This window comes from Parambassis ranga, unplaced genomic scaffold (assembly GCF_900634625.1).
Source record: "Parambassis ranga unplaced genomic scaffold, fParRan2.1 scaffold_63_arrow_ctg1, whole genome shotgun sequence".
NCBI lineage: Eukaryota > Metazoa > Chordata > Actinopteri > Ambassidae > Parambassis > Parambassis ranga.
The window spans coordinates 177,814-197,774 of record NW_021144808.1 but is presented as its reverse complement, the minus strand read 5'-3'; the positions used below and the strand labels follow the sequence as shown (position 1 = coordinate 197,774).

At 41.9% G+C, this 19,961-nt stretch overlaps 1 non-coding gene across 1 annotated transcript; it reads left to right on the top strand.

Moving 5' to 3' along the window:
- The first annotated feature begins 18,886 nt into the window (after positions 1 to 18,886).
- trnaq-uug (transfer RNA glutamine (anticodon UUG)) lies at positions 18,887 to 18,958 on the top strand. Its single transcript has one exon. It is a non-coding gene; the product is annotated as a tRNA-Gln (tRNA).
- The last annotated feature ends 1,003 nt before the right edge of the window (positions 18,959 to 19,961 follow it).

Here is a 19,961-nt window from a genome sequence, read left to right as displayed (position 1 = left end):
AATGTATGAAAAACAGGAATATATTATGAACAATCTTACCGAAAGGACATGGAAAAGAGCCTCGCTGCTTGAGCCCAGTTTCTTTGGTGGCATAGTGCTGGACGGACAGAGCAGTGGCAGGGCTCTGAAGACAGCTGTGATATGCTCCACTGGTTGAATGGAAAAGGCACAATACAACGTGGTACTATAAGTAACTGTAACATAAATAACTGAGACATTATTATGTAAAAAGAACTAAATGCATCATGACTTCACCTCCATTCAAAGTTTTTGGAGGCTTCATGGCCTTCTTCATCACACCATAAAACTGGACCTTTGAGTAGAAGCTTTTCCATCTGTTCTGCATCTCTGATATGTGCTGGAAGTTGGTTGGTTGGATAATTGGCTGCAGCTCGTCAAGCACCTGAAAAACAGATTCAGTGAAGAATTAAAAAAAGTCTAACATTCTATCTAAAATGATTCAACATCAGGCCAAACAAATCTATAATGTGTGAGACATATGAACATTATGCTATTTATGTCAGGCTACAAACTGAGTCATGTGAACTAAGTGGGACCAACATTACTTACGTGATCCAGTTCCCTGAAACAAGGGTAAGCCTCTAGAATCCTTTAAGACGTCAGAGGTGATGAAGCGTCTTCGAGACTCGGATTCAAGGTTCAGCAATTGAGTTACTGCAGCTTTGTTTGGCTTTTTGGACTTGTACATTTCTTGGAGGGTCTTGTAGTGTCCTGCTTGGATATTCTGGCTGTCCAGACATCAACTGAACAAGCTGAAGACATTACAGGGACATTATGGAAAGAGGACATGAGATATCCAAACAAGCAAGTTGTCAGTATAATAAGCTGAGTAAGTGGTAGCATTAATTCATTAATGTTTGTGTTGCTTGATATAAAAGTAAAATATTGGACCAGAGTACAGACACTCTTGGACACATAGTGAAACATTCCAAAGCTGCTGAATGTCCAGAATGTGCCATATGAATGAACTCAGCCAAAATTATATTTAATACAATACATACATTCTCCATCACTGCTGTCCCGTTTTGCACTGGGGTGCTGGCTCTAGGTGACACTGGGATGCCCACGGAACTAACAGGTGAATGTTCCAGAATAATGGTGGATGCACTGGAATCTCCAGAACTGACTTCTTGCCGTGGTTTCTTGGAAGGTGGAACTTTGGTTGCACCTCATGTTTGGCAGGGTATCTGGAGTCCTCTGTGGCTCTTGCGATGGAGATCATATCAGTCATAGTGTTTCTTATGAGTCCGCAAAAGAGCTCCTTGGATAAGGTCACATTGTGCTCAGTTCCCAGTCGTTTCTGCTCGAAGTAGGAGCGTCGCACCTGTTCAAGCTCACTGTCCGTGAACACCATGTATTCTGGGTTGGACATAGTCACAAATTTAGAAGTATTTGCCTCCTCTTTTGAAAGGTCACTGCCTCCAGTGGGGGAGATTGATGAATTTCCAGAGCAATATCCACCTAAAACACATTTACACAAACATTTATTGAGCATTTTTGTCATAGTCACATTATCATTTTGGGGAATGAAAAAAAAACACTTATAACTTTTAAAAAATGTATTTGAAACAGATAGTGATATTGAACCATGTGCTGTTCATCAGTCCTGTTATACTGTGACAGACAGATCTGACCTTTTCATTTTGATTCACTACAAGCCATATAGCCCGGCGCCTCCAGAAATGTTCAGGACCAGGAAAGAGGTCTTTAACGTCATCTCGGGAAAGCGATGGGATCAAGTCTTCTCCAATATTAGCAGCTGTAAAACAGAAAAGTTAGTCAGGGCCAAGAAACAGAGGTTATCATTAAATTCCTTCAGATTTTTACATAGTAGGTGAGGATATTTTGTCAGCACCTGTTTCCACATTTTTTATTTCTTGCTACTTCTACTTCAAGAGTAGTATGTGAACTTAACATCATGTATTCATGTCTTACAAATGACCAGTTGTTGCTGTATTTTCAGTGTTTACAGTCCTTGACATTGAGAGAATGGCCCCACAGCTCAATGAGACATAAGCTATTACTAGATTAGCCCGTTTTATGTGTTTTAGCTGCTAAACTTTAGCCGCGAATCCACAACTTGTTAAGCTAGGCTAACTACATTAACTCACCATTAACACCAGCACAACATCAAAGTAACCCTTGTAGCATACCTCTGACTGTGGCAGGTGTAACCTCGTCCAGTTTGTCCATTTTATGAGTCTGACATCCACAGTTTGTTGAGAATTATGATTTCACAGCAGCAGCAGGTAACCTCTAGCTTAAAGTTTAGCTTCACGGACTCCAAGTGGAAAAAAACGCGACAGGTGGAATGTACCATATTCCAAGAGGGAGCGGGGAGGGGCACTAAGCCTAAATACCTTTAATTTGCATTTTTACAAACTATATTTACGTAAATAAGGTCATATTGCTTCATAATATATCGGCATATCTGGATAATTGATAAATAGTAAGTGGTTTCTGTTGTTATAAGACATGGAATTGTGGTACGTACCTTCATCATGACGTGTCAGCAGGTCGGCTTCATGCAGAGCAGGCAGCTAGCTGCTAGCTAAGGCTAAAAACAGGGAATGATTTGGCGCTGTGTTATCTGCTTTGTGTCTGTAGCTCTCACTCTCAAGTCTTTACTGAGTCATATAAATACTGCTCATAGTCGTAGTCCGGACTTTGTTTGTGGAATTGATGGATGCACCAAAGAATATGGAGTCTACAACTCACTATGGTCACATTGGAAGAAACCACCGCGAACACCTTGAACATGGCAGCAACCATTCACAGGGAGAGAAGACAACAGCAGCTTCATCAGGTGAACAGAACCGTGTGGGCATACAGTCCAGCTGAGCGACGGGGGAAACCAGTGAGCGAACGGATGAAGCAGTGCTGGAAACAGGGGGTCATGTCTTCCTGTAGACTCTCTGCATCAAGTCAGTCAGAGGTGAGTCCTGTCCAGTTTAATAACAGCATCATGTTTTGTGTGGAGGAACAGTGATTTTCTTTTTAAGGAGGACATCAGGTGTAACCGTCTGACCAGACAAGCTACTGCTGTTATGTTGACTGCAAGAGAAAGCACCATCTTTCACAGGTCTGTCTACATACAACATTATTACATCTGTTTTGATTTGTGGCTCTGTTGATTATCTGCATGTCAAGGACAAGCCTAACTCTCACTGAATGGTGCACATCTGGGCTGATGCCTGCAATTGAAAACATTGTGTTTCAAATATTGTGTATATATATTGAAAATAAAAAATACATTTACAGTGACCCTATTAGTCAATGAGCTGCAGCATATTTCTCTATGAGATGTGATGTTTAATAATTCCTTGTATTTGCTCTCTGCTATCTAATTAGGATTTGAATGTACTTTGAATGCCTTAATAATGAGTTAAATAGCATCATTGTGTTGATGTTAATATAATACACTTTGTAATAGAGATTGCATGCTAATAAATTAAAAACATGGACTGCTTGTATTTAATTTGCTCTTATTTCTTGTCTGTTCTGCAGAGGTGTGAATGATGTCTTGGCAGCAATGCAGCAATATCAAGCTCTGTTGGTGACTAGTCTGAGGAGTCAGCTACAAACTGTATTTCAACATCAGGGAAGTGAACTTGAAAAGGAAGCGTTGGCAGTATTGGACCGGATTGAGGATCCATTCACATCTGTTTGGACAGCATACAGGCAGGACAATGTGATTAAGAACAATGTCAAGTGTGTGGAGTCAGAGCTTTCTGTTGGCTATACCGCCTGCTGCAGGAAAAAGGGACAAAAAGGGTTCTTGCCACAGTTCCTGAATGTTTTCATTACATACCTCTGATTACAAGTTCAGAACAGTTATTGTCCCATCCAAAAGTGTTAGAACTGATAGATGAGCCACCAAAATACAGAAGTGGCTCTCTCTATGACATCATAGATGGAGAGCTCATGAAATCACAGCCTTTATTTTCAGCCCCACCTTCTGCTTTACAGATCATTATTTGAAATCTGCAATGCACTTGGATCTCATGCTTCCAGAATAAGTTGCTGATGTTTTATTATACATTAGGAAACATTCATCCAAAATATAGATCAAAACCTGCTGCAATCCGTCTACTGGCTGTTGCAAAGAAGAGTGAGTTGTCTGATTGTGGAGTGGATGGAATTTTGGGCAGGTTGTATGAGGACTTGAAAATGCTATATGATGGTGTTAATATTCAGACTGCAGCTGGTGAACGTGAAATATCTGGAGCATTAGTGTCGATATGTGGAGACACCTTAGCACAACAGGAGCTTTGTGGATTTAAAGAGGCTGTTGGTTTCGCCTAGAGTAAGTGCCGGCAGTGTGAATGTTCATTTAAGGACACGCAAATGTATTTTGACCAAGACAACTTTGAACTAAGGACACTAGAAAGACATGTTCGGCAGTGCAGTGACATTGAGAAGCAAATACAGAGGATCTTAGGAACAGTTTAAAGACTACATTTGGCATCAACAGGAAGAGCAAGCTGGTAGAATTTCCAGCCTTTAACTTGAGTGAACAAACACCTCAGGATATGATGCATGTAATTCCTGAAGGCATTGCTCCATTAGAAATAAAGTGTGTGTTAAACATTCAGTTCTTTTAGGTCAACTAGACTTGGATGCCCTCAATACTGCATTAACTGGATTTCCCTACTCTCCGCTTGATGTCAGAGACAAACCAAGCCCTATAGCTTACAGCACATTAGCTTCAAGTGACAGTAAACTGAAGCAATCCTCAGGCCAAATGACTGTTCATTTATTATTGATACAGCTACAGATACTGAGTACTACAAATTCATCCTTGAACTCATAGAAAGTGTTCAGATGGTGTTTGCTCCTGTCATTGGTCTACAGACAATTAGCAGGTTAAAGAGACTGAACAGCATTTAAAACATATGACATGTCTTTTCCCTGATAACAATATTTATATCTGATTCATGCTCCATCGCAGATAGAACTCCTGGGACCGATGGTCCGTCACATGTGCATGAGGTTTGAATCAATACATTGTTTTTTCAAACAGTGGGCTGCAAAGGTCTTTAGTAAGGCATAATCAAATGTATGAGTGTTGTCAAAATGTAAGTCATCCTGAACACCCAATGTTTTTCAATGAGTGTGCATCGGGACCAACTTCAGAAATACGCAGCATGTCATATTTGAAAGAAAAACAAGGGCTTTCCTCAGAAATGATGACACAAACAATGCAGTGTCTGTTGAATGGATTCATCTAAATGGTAATAAATATATAGGAGAAGACATTACTTGTAACTGCTGTTAATTCCAGTGATTTACCTGAGTTTGGACTCGTGAGCAACATCTATGTAATTAACTGGTGGTTATATTGTTTTGAGCTGCAGCAGCATAATACTGTCTGCTATGATAGAAATTACATGGCATATTCAATAGAGAGGCCAAACATGGCACAAGCAACTGAACTCATAACATCTGAGGATCTGTTAGATTCCACTCCCTGTTATAGTTCTACTCACAAGGATGTGACATGTCCCCACAAAATATTACCTGGCAGCTGTGCTTGGGCTACACAGAGCCTCATCTGAGAGGCTGTAACAGGTGCAGGTTTTAATCGGTTTGCCTCGGTGGTTTTCGTTGTTTCGTGATTGTTCTTTCTGTATGAAAATAACAGATCAACAGTCAGTCAAATGCTGATGCTGCAGTATACTGAACAAGCATGTTCTTTGCTACATTGTGATTCAGGGTGCAGGTGAAGCAAGGGTCATTTCATTTTTTGCCATTTTGGGTCATTTTGTTCTGTTTGTGGACAATGCACATTTACAGCATGTTATTTGTATTATTTGTATGTTCTATAGACCAGTCTGCTGTCATTTTAACAAGATGCTGGATATGAACCAATTCTGTCAGGTACAGATGGCAGCAATGAAATAATAATAATAAAAAGTGTTCATTGTTCTTGTTTAGTTTTTCTTAAATTGAGGAGTTGTGTGAATGCTCTTACTCTTATAATAAGTCTTGTTGCTCCACTGGGATTTATTATAAAACATGTTTTCATCTGTTTCTGGTTCTTTTTACCTCAAAATTAGCTGAAATATCAAGAAAAACTTACCATACCTTCCTAAAATGAGATATAAAATCTAATGTAAAACAAGCTTGATGAGATTAATATTCTTTCTGGACAAACATTAAGACTCATTTCCTTGATACAAGTTTTTTTTTTACTTTCCTTGAAATTCCTTCTTTGCAGTGTAAGAAGGTATATATATATATATATATATATATATATATATATATATATATATATATATATATATATATATATATATAGGGTATAGCTGTATATAGAACACAATATGGCTGCATGAATATGAGATTGGGACGACATGTTGCCACACAAGTGGCTGGCATAGATGTAAGTATTTACCATAACTCAATAACACGCTTCATACCGATGAAGTGTGATGGGATCATTCCACACGGCACACCTGATGAAGGGTTCAGAGCTCCAGTGAACAGCTACCAAATGTAAATGTAGCACTCAGAACCACCTCCAGGACTTTGATCTGCTGGATTAGTCATGGAGGAACCAGGAACAGGACTCACCTGGACATGCAGCTGCTTGTCAGCCCTTTGTTCCATTATATATGAGCTATATGATGTCTAAAGCTCCCGAATGGTTAATGCCACACTTTTGTCCAAACACTTGAATTAAAGCAGAAAGTCTGGACTTCACTCACATCTTGACTGTTTCATTTCAGCTTCAATCAGGAGGACTTCTCTGGCCTCCAGAGCTCAGCTCTGGTCCTCTGGTTCCAGCCTTGGTCCTCCACTCACTGTGATCCTTTGTTGTACCAGGTGTAGTTTTGGTGGCTACACATGTGTTCAGAAACTGTTCTGTTGTAGCAGCTGAGCTTTACTCCAATCCACTGTCACCACAAACACTTTCCCCTCTCTGTTCTTCTTCTTCCTCTGCCTCTTCTTCTTCTTCTGTGGTGTTTTCTGGCAGCTGACATCCACACAGTGACATTTCTGCCTCCTCCTGTCTTCAGTCAGACTGTTTCTCTCACAGTCTGTAGAGCAGGGGTGGGCAATTATTTTTTTGCAAGGGCCACATAGACTTCCATTAGAAAAGCAAAGGGCCACAAAAACATACAAAAACATCTGAAGCTGAAGGTTTTTATTTCACTATATGAAGTCAACACTGACCTCATATATCAGCCTGTTCTTGTTTTGTAAAATGACATTTTCTGGTAAAATATAGGTTAAAATAAATAATGTGATATAACCACATAAATACATTAATAGCATAAATACTATAATCAGATATATGGAACTACTAAAGGCAACTAACTGATTAATAAAACAGCTTTTGATGTTATTATTCATATGTGACTATTGTCATATGACGCAACCGCGTTTCCCCTTAAATCACCTATAATGTTTGCTGCGTTACCAGCTCTGTCTGTGCTGAGTTAGGGTGCGATGTTCCATTATCAAGAACGTTGGTCGTCTTCTCTGTGAACATATCCGCGCTTATGTGTGTACGTGTGTGTGAACGCGGACGGGAGGAGAGAGAGAGTTGCGCGGAGTTGAATGAATGGAAAGATAGCGATATTATAAAGTCGCATTGGCGGAAAAAAGGCTCAGAATCAGTGTGTGGCGGAGGGAGTTGATGATGTGAACTGGTCTGTGTGTTTACTGCTCTCTCCTCTGTCCTCTGTGTGTGTCCAGGTCCACTGAGTGTTGCTGGTTGTATGTTGAAACACACTCCCGCACAGTGCAGAGCAGCACAGATGATGTAAAGATATTTTTACAGAAGAAAACCATTAGAGTTAAAACTAATTTTAAAAACAATCCCAAAGCTCTGAAAGTTGGACAAGGTCTGAGCTTTTTAAGAGCAGATGACGATGTCGGCTGCAGCACCGCGGTAACATCTGAATGCGCCGTGGCGTTTCTTCTCGCTTTACCGTACATTTCAGCATAGTCGCGCAGCATTTTTAAAGTGTACACAGCGCGACCGTGTCTCTACAAAAAGTAGATGGGATGAAGCAGTACACCAGCGTGGAAGAGACAAGGAGGGTTGGAAAGACGTTACCGGTAATGCCGTGCTGACAGCTGACTTTTGATGCCTTCTTTTTTTTTTATTGTGTGTACGAGTCCGCGGGCCGCATTGAAGACGCAAGCGGGCCGGATGTGGCCCGCGGGCCGTACTTTGCCCAGGTCTGGTCTAGAGTCTGATCTCACCGTTTATAGGAACTACACTGCAGTTTTGGGCGGATTGTCTTCAGTCGATTATTTGATGATTTGGCAGGTCTGGTTTTAGATCTGCAGATTGCACCCCCTCCTACATTAGCACAGGCCACTGGTGCAGCTTTGACACCTACTGCTAGGAGGGTTTTTTTAATGCACTAAAATTGGAAAGCAGTTTTTGTGACTGGGGGACAGGACACAGAAAAGCAGGGCTCTCTGATAAGGTGGACCAATGTGACCACTAGTGTGACATGTGGCGCCCTCAGTGACACCATGAGCTTCTTTTGGGTGTCGCCTCTTTAACCGGGGTCAGATTTATTGTGGCAACGGCGCCCTTAGCAACGCGGCGGGTCCATGGAGACAAACAACAGTCCGAGTAGTGAGGGAATGCTGGGCTGCACGGTTAACAGACACGAAGAAAGAAATCTGATTAAACTGCATGTTTGAGGACTTTTTATGGGCTCACTTCATACCGCTGCTGTGAGGTGAAGATGGGATGCCTAAGCTCGACGCACACGGCGGTTGAGCCGCTGGTAGCCGCGGAGGTGCAGGAGGTAGGCTCGGTGTGTGGAGACGTGTTACAGAGATTTACGTACTGTATCCTACCAATGATTTAGCTGCTGATTCTCATTCATTATTAACCAAAACTAGCAACTCTAAGTGAGAAACTTCTGCGAACTCATACAACACTATCAATAAAATCAGTCAATCAAATTACAGGATGGAACATAAATGTGAATAAATGGCCCTTAAAATGATCACATCATAGTGCTAATATTTATGTTTTAAAACATGTCACTAACAAAAGGATAAGTTGAATGAAACAATTTAATACTTAATAATCTTGGCCTTTGCCTGAGTATTGGCAGCTCTTGGGGATTTTATGCTTCATGATTGTATCTTTGTTTTATTGTATTTTACTGCAGTTTGTCTCTTTTATGTATTTTATTAGTTTGAGTTTATTTCATGTATTTTAATGTTAAGCACTTTGGTGGGCAATGCCCTTATAAATGTGATATATAAATAAAACGGGCATTGACATAATAATAAACCTTAAAATGTTTGTAGACTAACCTGAATTAAAAAAACTACAAATGAATTTAGTGTTAGATTTAGTTAAATATAAATTATACCTGTCCTCTGAAATGAAAGCGTGACAGATTTTCTCTGGTTCTACATTTACACCAGCAAAAATTGGCAAAATTTACTTCAATCTCTTTGTAGTGTATCATTGTTGTTGCTGAGTTACTGTATTCATGACAATATGTCAACACAATGATGATGTCACCATGACAACGTCACGTCTGGGATTCAGGATGCTGTCAAATTGTGATAATGTGTGTGTGTGTGTGTGTGCTGCCAGGAGGAAACTAAAAGTAAACTCAGCGGTCGTAGGGACTCTGCTGTGTCGAAGGGCACTGCGGACAGCGGGGTGGTGATGGAGAACACAGAGATCCCCAACTTACCCGACACAGTGCCCAGTAACCTTCCTCCTCTAACATCAGTGAGCGTCACAGAAAGTGAGGGAAACAAAGAAACACAGCACAGTGAGGATGTGCTCCACACAGGCTGGAGAGAGAAAACATGTGTCTTAAAATGTGTTTATGTTCTGTCTGCTGCTCCAGGTCAGCTGCTGCAAAATGGCACAGAACAGAACCGTCCAAAGGCCAGAGAGATCCTGGAGGAACTGATGCAGCAGGGAATCATCATAGAAGGGCAGAGAGAGGCCGGCAGTGGCGCAGAAGAGGCCTACAGCATCATGGTGGGCACCTGGTTAGCATGCTTCATTCACAATATCAATGCTATGATAAAATATGTAACATTGTGTGTGTGTGTGTCAGCTGGATGACAGTGAAGGGTTCCGGCGAAGGTACCCTGCCAGACTTAAGTCTCTGAGGGGCAAAAAAGCTCCCTGCACCAGAGAACAGATTGATGAGAAGATGAGGCTCGCTGATGAGAGACGCAAGGTAGTGTGTGTGTGTGTGTGTGTGTGTGTGTGTGTGTGTGTGTACTAACCACCTTCTTCTAATGTCTTCTCTCTCACATGCTTGATATTTCAGTCAAAGGAAGATACGCTCAAAACACGTTTAAGAGCCAAGTCTGCACGTATTCGTGGCCCCGCTCCTGTCTGCACCACTGAGGAGGATGAAGATGCAACCATTACCCCTGTGGTGCCGCTGCAGTTACCTGTCAGTCCTGACAGACAGATTGGTCAAAAAGCTGGTGAGGAAAGAGGGTGGGTGAGAGACGCTGGAGGTGACGACAGTGGCCTTCCTCCTGTCTGCATCACATAAACCCAATAGTGGATTGGGTTCATTCTCTGGAATGTTGAATTAAAATAAACGTTGTTCTCGGACCTGCAGGACTTTGTAGTCACTTCAGCTGGACACGCATCAGAAAGTCTCACCTACGCTTACTACGTGGCCGGTTGTGGTGAAACGGCCACTTCATAGGACGTGAGCCAAACTCAAACATTTTGCACTGTGAAGACTCCTCTTTAAGATATATATTGTTTGCAGGTAAATAGACAGGATGTCATTAAGCATCAGCACTTTAATGGAGGTAACATTATTATATATATTTGCATTTAGGAGGGATCAGTCTGGCACTGAAAGTACTCCTGCACCGCGTGCTGCTGAGGAACAGGAGTACTTTCAGTAGCCAGACTGATCCCTCCTAAATGCACCACTGAGTGCCACTGGAGGTCATTCCTTTCTGTGGCCATCAAACTGTACAACTCCTCCCTCTGAGATCAGACAATCTAACGCACTGTCTTGTAGTTATACCCATATTGGATTTATAGTAGACAAGATTTTACTGCACACAGTTTTAGTTGTATTATATATGACTATCAGTCTTCACTTGCCTGGATTTTACTTGAATGTTTATTAACGTTTGGAATTTCTAACCTGTTTTATTTTTATTTTACTCTTACTACTCCTGTTGGACTTGAGATGGCGCTGTTTCATTTCCCTGTAGATGAGCTACTAGGAAAAGTCTGAGTAACATGAGGAAGTGCCTTATGTGAAAAGACATTAAAAACTTATTTATGAATAAAGTTCCAGCTTTTCTTTAACTGTAAGTATGTACAGTGGCAGTGTGTGAAGATATATGTGCTACAAAAGGATGCTGAATATGAATGAAATGTGATAAATTAAGAGGGAAAGATTACTATTTTAGGGGATATAACAACTCATATTACACACTGCTCAGAGACTGACCCACTAGTGTAACCTGATCTTTTAATATTTGTTTTAACTTACGCTTAAAAGTAACTTTAAAGTTATACAAATATTGGGTAGAGTAACAGTATTTCCCTCTGAAATGTACGTGAACATAACAGAAAAATGGAGAAGTTCCTCTCCCTATATTGAACACACAGTGCATATTTGACCATTTATCTATGTCATCTATGTCTTCAGGTTGGTTGTAGCCACACACACACACAAGTGGAAGCTGTCAGGAAGCTGCACCTGTCTGTGGAGCATCTGTCCTCTGAGCTGCTGCCTGTCTGTTGGACAGGATGGATCTCAGTAACAGTTCAATCATGAGAGACTCAGCGAACTGAATGAGAAATATTTATTAAGTACAAAGTTTGAATGTGCATCGGCGTCCTAGACCCCGTCGTGAAGACCACATCCGAAAAGGGGGGAAAACGCAAGAAGAGAGGCCGCTGGATCAGAAGATGAAACGCACTTTTGACTACTTTTAATTTTTTCTTTATATTTCAGCTTAAAAATGGTTCACCTTGCTTTGTTTAGTGTCATTCTTTTCAGTACAACCCCACAAGTGTGACTATGGTGTTATTTTTTCATTTTGACATACTGTGTTAACACACTGGACCTAAAATCACACAAAAAATATAAAATCCGAGTGGGAAAAAGTTAGATTTTTTACTGTGCAAACCACAAACATGTTTAACAAACCATTTTTATAACTTAGAATGCTTATGCAAATTGTAAATGTCAAAAAATATGTACAGATGTAGCAAAAAACAAAATTATTTACAACTATTTACCCTTGAATACAGAAATGCCTTATGGCGTTTTTTGTACAGCTATTTACAAGTATTATATACAGTTCAGGTGGCACACACATTATTTGTGCCACTTGAAAAAGCAGTTCCTGTCCACCACAACACAGAGGGGCACATCACAGCCTGACACTTCCAGGGTGTGTCACTCCTCTCTTTGTCCACCCGGAGGCAAAGTCTGCATTTTAGCCTTCCTTTGGTGGCTTTTTGGCCAGGATCTGTATAAATATGCAAAAAAAACCTTTGATGTCAAGTGGGGGGCCACAAAATATCGGCTATTTGAGACCCCCCTCCGCAGCACAGCCGGCTCAAGGCACAGGGTGTGGTTGTCCTGTTCAGTTACCTGAAAAAGATGTAACGGGACCTTAACAGGACAATCCTGGGGCACCAGATTGCCGTAAAGGCTCGCAAGCAGCAGCAGCTGGTGAGCCGGGAGGCGCTCGGGACCTGCATCCGCCTGGCCAGAGACAGGATTCCCTCACTGCTGGGTAATGCTAGACTCCACACACACAATCCCAGCTTCACATACTACACATACTTCATCAGTCTAATCCTATGAACTGAAACCATACTGTTACCCTTCACTCACCTCCAGCTGTGCCAGCTTCTCCCGAAGAGCCCGGCTTTTGGCCACCAGCTCCCTGCAATTGGTGCAGGCCGTCCCCACTGGCACTGCACACAGCCGAGGGCTATATGGCCTGTGGCCAGACCATTGACCAGGGTGCACTCCTGTGTGTTCTGTATGTGGTGGGCCTTCATTAGGTGCCTGGAGACGTACCAGAAGGTCCCACCACATACAGGACATGTAAGCATCTGCTTAGGCTTTGTCATCTGAAAGAAAAAGGGGTTCAAGATTCATTCAGCATTAATATATCATATATCTCTGCTTCTACTTGATGCCTGTTGATGTCAAAGAAAAACTGGGAGAAAGGCTGCAATCTGAAATTAATGCAGCAATGCAGGTGGCCTAGATTGGATCATTTGACTTTTTCTGCTACAGAAAAGTTTTTCAGCTGTAATTTTACAGCTACAGATCCTGCAGAATCAAATCACTGAAGCTGTATAAAAGTACATGCATCAACACTGGTAATATGAGCTGTTTTGACCTGCACAGGGATCTATGCTAAGCTATTAGCATGAAGAAGAAACTAGCTTAACTTACAGTTGCTGGAGCTCTCTCAGAATGGTCTGCTCTCTCCCTCTGTCTGCAGCAGAATGAGCTGCTGCACTGTCTTTCCCTCCACCTGGCCCCTCCCTGTCCCCCGGCCAGATGTCCTGCCTGTCCCCTTTGAGAGGGGGGCCTGTCTGCACTGTGGGACTCTCTGTCCTCTGGGTCCTACAGAGACCCTGTAGGGATCCAAACATGATTTCCAGCACTAACTCAGCAATCATGTGACACACCTCAGGCCTCCTTCCAATGAAGAAACATTCTCTTCTTCTAGGAATGTCAGGCTGATATTTGACTATGTTGTTCAACTCCCACCACTGAGTGACAAAATGTTTGTTCCAGCTCATTAGCCACTTGCTAAAGCTAAGTAGCTAACTGAGTGGCCTAGAGACATGAAACTTTGCAAACATGTCCAGGGCTCAGAACATTAAGTTCTGAGCCAATTTTGGAGGTTTGGCCATTCTGTGTCTGAATGGCACAGGCTTGAATGTGGAAAAGCCAAACCTGATTTACCGTATTTCCAGCAATTTCTCAGCAATACTTTGACACACAGGCACCAAATTCACAGGACTCAATCGCAGGAAGGCCTTATACATGTGTGCCAAGTTTGAAGGATTTTTTTAGGCCTGAATATCACCTAACTTGCTGCTGATGAGTCTGTGGTTGCCAGTGCCATTTTGTTTGCTGTTGTGTGCTGGGGCAGCAGACTGAAAGCAGTGGACACAAACAGACTCAATAAACTGATCAGAAGGACATGATGGTCTGCTGTGGGTCATGTCTTTGTTCTGCACATGTACAGCTAACATCTCCAGTGTTACACAAACACATCATGTGCTGCTTGACTTGTTCCATTCATGGTAGGAAAGCATGTGGAAGTCACACATGTCAAATCTGTGCTAGTCTCCCTTCATTCAGCCCATATGAAGACAAAGAGTCTGCAGGTCCAGGAAGTTATAATTAACTATCATTAAATAACAAGAACTTATGATGCAGCCAGCACATTTATACCATGAAGACCCCTTTAAAATAATAAACCTCAAAAACTGGTGTTTTCATCTGCCAAAAAGGGACTGTGGCCCCACAGTGAGTCCAGGGGCTTATTTCTGCCTCAAAAGGACTTGATTTCACTCTGGTCTGTGATATTTAACAGATTATTGTTTAATCCAGGAACACTTCAGACCGGTGCTGTAGGTGGACTGACTTGCAGCCACCCTTTGAAATATCTTAGAAATAAAGGTGAGGTTGGAGATCACAGCAGTTCAGAAGCCTGTGGTACTTAACCTGTTGCCAGAGACAGGTTGATCTGGCCACAGTGTGAAATCAGCCTGTCTAGTGTAGGGTGAAAGAATTGATTCTGCAGTGTGTGTTCAGATATAGAGGAGTGTGCCCCTAACATGAAGTATTCATGTTTAAATGTGTTTATCACTTAATAATGTGATTTTCATAAGTGTTTATGTGTTAGGAAGTTTTATAGAAAATCAAAGTAATTTGAGGATACTGAATGTATTAAGAAGTAATTTCATAGTGTGTCATATAACTTTGTTTTCTGCAGTTCAGGCTGTGGCAGATGAGATCAGTTGTTTTTCTGCTCTCTGGAGCTCCGCTTGGTACGAGATGGTCATAAATTCAGACTAAGGACAGCAGCACCTCTGACCTGATAAAAGCCAGATTCTATTCTATTCTAATGTCAGTATTGGAATGGCAATGTAATTTACATCCTTTATCCACTGTACTGTAGGCTATGTAGATTTAATGATATATATTCTGAAAAAATAGATGGAATTTGACACAGTTTGTTTCAGTGTGCTGGGTGTAATACTTTATCATGTGCTGCTTTTAGGTGGAGAAGGCGTCCAAAGCTTACGGGTCGTTGTGCATGTGGGTCATAGCTATGGATCTTTACTCCAAAGAAAGAGAAAACGTGGTTAAAGCACAGGTCAGTCATAAAGAGTGCAGTTTATTATTACTGATACACATGCACATTTGCAATATTTCTTCACAGTCTGCTGTCTGTTCCTTTGTCACTTTGGCTATTCATCTGCCATGCACCGCTCTGTGTGACTGGTCTGCATACTCTTCTCCCGCTACCCTTACCTACGCAGGCAGAGCTGGATACAACCAAGAAAACACTAAGGGAAAAGCAACAACAACTTAAGGAGGTGGAGGATCAGATGAAGGACCTACAAAATGGCTCTGACACAGGCTCGACTGGACAGAGCAGGGAAACTGACTTCTGCTCTGGGGGACAGCAGATACGCTGGGAAAAAAATGTTGCAAATCTTGAGCAGGACATCAACAGTGTTGTGGGAAATGTATGCATTGCAGCTGCCTGCATTGCCTACTATGGAGCCTTCACTTCCCACCATAGACAGCTGGTAGGTACAGTGTGATGGGATGGTTTAAAACCTTTAGGGCCTCTGTGATAAAGTGTGCAGCTGGCATGGCCAATGTGAGCCTGGTCTAGAGTTTTTTTTTTTTAGAAACATATTGTGAAAAAGCAGTAACAGCTAATACCATATACCCTGTTTACTCTTGTTCCCCAGTGGATTAAGCAGTGTCAGAAGCTAAACATACCCATCAGTTCCCCCTTCAGCCTGATCGACTTTCTGAGTGATCCATATGACATCTGTGGAAGTATATAAAGGTTACCTACGCGCTGACATGATACAGAGCACATATTTACTCGTATGTATGCTTTTATTCAGAGAAAAAGGGGGACTCTCTACACACACACACACACATACACCCTTACAGAGAGTTAGGGAGGATGTTTACATTACTGGAGCCCTTTTGTTATGGTGAAGGTGGACGTAAGATAAAGTATCCAACATAGGAGGGAAACAGAGTGTTTCACAGTCATAAATAACATTATTATAATAAGTAGGTGTGGATAACGGGGCAACATGTCCCAATATGAAAATACCTACGAGGGTCTTGAAGAACTGTTTATCTGTTATGCAAATGTACCTCAACTTTCAATAAAACATGCCTGTGTACAGGGAAGGGCAGAACACTTATGGACGGGAGTGAAGCAGACTGAAAGGCCTGTGTTCACTGTGTTCTCCCTTTTGCAAAAGGCGAAACTACAAAACCCAGGGTATTTTCTTTCACTCAATGTTCTGAATACAGGAGACGGAATCTGACAATCCGGGGTGACCAGGGAAGGTCACGACACATCCTCCAGTGGAACACTGAAGGGTTGCCCTGTGACACTGTATCTACAGAGAATGGAATCCTGGTAACCAAAGACCGTCGCTGGCCTCTTATGATCGACCCACAGGATCAGGTGGCGTAAATTAATTCAGAGGACATATGTATTCTATGAAAATAGAACCTCCTTTCAGACACAGTCAGAGACAAAGTCACAGACTGGACTCCGCCCCAGCATACCTAACGCAACAATACCAAGCTTCCCTTCATACAGTGGAAAGGACACCAACCAGCTCGTTCAGCATTGCAAATTTGCACTAAATTAAGATATTTTCACTGCTTCTTTATTGTGTTTCCATGTCTGATCATGTTTCCTTGAATGCTGTAGGTAATACACTTGGCATCAGCAAGTGTGCACCAGAGACAGTTAGGTCACTAAGGAGTCTTGGAATTCACATTCAACAAACCTTTGCTCACAAAATCCCAAACGGCTATCAACTATAATAGGTATTTATGTGCTTTCCAAGAAGCACACGTTTGGAATAAAAACAGTATCGCACACAAGAACCTTTGTGAATCCTTCTGCCATTGAAGCTACATATTGGGCAGTATAATGAACGCCTGGCATCAAACCATGTTTCTGCAGACATTAAATCACCTGCCAGCTAGACCTGTGTGCAATGCCCTTTTGTTCAACACCAGCCAGGAGAGCAGAAGGACCCTGTGAATGCAAGGGTTTACTCCAGTGTTTATTCAAACCAGGGGTTGCATGGTGACTGTAACGGCCGAATAAGTCTGAGGAGCGTTTTTGTTAGACAGAAAAAACAAAGGCTCTGATGATGCAGAGGGACATGACAGTTAAATCTTCATAAATTAATTAGTGTTTCATTAGAATTGTAGTGTGTGTGATCCTGGCTTCGATGAATGTAAAATGTGTCTTTTGGCATGTACATTTTTTTCTGTTTTCCAGAAATGTATTAAAGTTACAATCATCAATTTCACTGTGACTGAGTCTGGCCTGGAGGACCAACTGCTCAGGTAGACACAAGACAGATATTGAATTCTAACCAAACTTTAAGACTCACATTCACAACTTTACCCTTTTCCTTCTCTTTTCCCCCCTTTCTTCTCCTTTCTCTACCTCCAAAACCCTTGAAAATTACAATTACCCTGCAACTTGTTTCTCTCTTTAAAGTGATGTGGTGCGTCTTGAGAGTCCACATCTTGAGGAACAGAGCAATAAGCTGATTGTTCGCATCAACGCTGACCGCAATCAGCTGAAAGATATCGAGGACCGCATTGTTGAGCTTCTCTCTAACTCTAAGGGGAATATACTTGACAATGAGGAGCTCGTTCAGACTCTCCAGGAGTCAAAGGTGGGGATCTGGCAGAGATCATACGTGTCATCATTTTCAACTTTCTGATCGTTTTCCTAATTGTAATTGAAACTTTTTGTTGTTCTTGTTCTAGTTGTCATGCTCCTCTTTCACTTCTTTTTTCTGTTTTTTCTCCACTATCTCCAGGTGACATCAGAGGCCATAAAGCATCACCTGAAGGAGGCAGAGGGGGACTCCTTCCTTGTGTATCTTGGGGAGTCCACACAGGCGTGGAGTGGCTTCCCCAGGATACAGTCGGAAGTAGAGCTTGCGGTTGATGATTTGGTCTCAGTTCTAGAATGATTGCTGCTGGGAGTTTGAGCAGACAGCTGTTTACAGGGTCTAAGTTGGAATAAAGATTAATCCTGTAAATGCAAACATCCAATCTACTGAAGTTCAAAGATGTGGGCTCGTCCGGGATTTGAACACAGGACCTGTGAGGAACTGGAACCACTTCTTCATCTGAACCATGGGGATGCCAATTTATAACACCTGAAACCACCTCCACTGTCTGCACACACAGGAAGTTCACCCTGAATCAATGCTCTCTGTTTCAGTTAACCTGTCTGCACAGAATTATTCTCTGTAACAACATGTAGAGCCCGGATAGCTCAGGCTAATTTTCATATCTGTCCAATGAGAGACAATTATCAGAGGAGAGGTTCTGCTTCTCAGGAGGGTCACACCCTAATACAAGACCACTTCCTGTTATGCAACAAATAAACTTTATGATTCAATGTTGGGCTAATGCCACAGCCACAAAAAGACATTTCTCCCAGCTGCTAGACAGCAAGCCTTATCTAGACATGGAGGACAGCCTCCTCATGGAGGACAGTGATATGCAAAGTGTTCAGTCTTTGTCAAACTGCTGACAGTCGGCCGGGTAGAGGAGGAGAAGAAGACCCATGAGAAGCAGGTTCCATGGTGTAATGGTTAGCACTCTGGACTTTGACTCCAGTGATCTGAGTTCAAATCTCAGTGGAACCTTTAGTTTAGTTTGGACAGTAATACTGGTGTCCTTTCTGCTTTCTCTAAAAATTCAGGGCTCACTTTGCAGATTTCCAGTCAGCATGTTGTAACTGAATAACTATCAGAGTGTATCAGAAGGAGAAGTTACATAAAGATAGAATTTAAATCTCTCTCCTAAATGACACCTTAATCTGGGATTAATAATGAGTATAAAAGTAGCTGAAGACATAATTTAGTATTATAACACATACCTCCTTTATAGGGCTGTCTTGATAACTGCCTCTCATTTCCACCTGTTGTCTGTTCCATTTGCACAACAGCAGCTGAAACTGATCCACAATCAGTGTTGATCCTAACTGGACAGGCTGGTTTCACACAAGTGTGACTGACTTTTTGGGGCAATATTATAACAAATACTTATGAGACATTATATAAAAAGAAAGGTCAGTGCATCATGACTTTAGCTCCATTCAAAGCTTTAGGAGGCTTCATGGCCTCCATCACTCCATAAGACTGTTCCATCTGTTCTGCATCTCTGATATGTGCTGGGACGTGGTGGCTTGGATGTTTCACTGCAGCTCATCTAGTAATAATGTGTAACACATATATGAACATCAAGCTAATCATGTCATGCTAAACCGAGTCCTTGGAAGAGCAGAAGCTGTGAACAGACCTCATGGAGCAATGGTAGCACGTCTGAGTCCAGATCAGAAGGTTGCATGTTCAAATCATGTCAGGGTCACTGGTTTTATGTAATTTAGTCCTCTTTCTGTTCACACCAGGTCCACTAGAGCTCTCAGACTCCTCCACTGCACTGAAGTCTGGGTAGTTTTCACTTGAAGCAGAATGTCGGCTTTCTCCTGTGTTTTCTGGTTAAATTACTGCACATTCAGGGAAAATAGAGTTAGGGTTAAATAGAGCAAAAAATCCTGAGTCATCGATCTGCATTCGTTTAGAGGGCCGAAAGGGAGCAAGTGTGAAAACACCCTAAATTTTAATCTTAAGTGGGACCAACACTCCC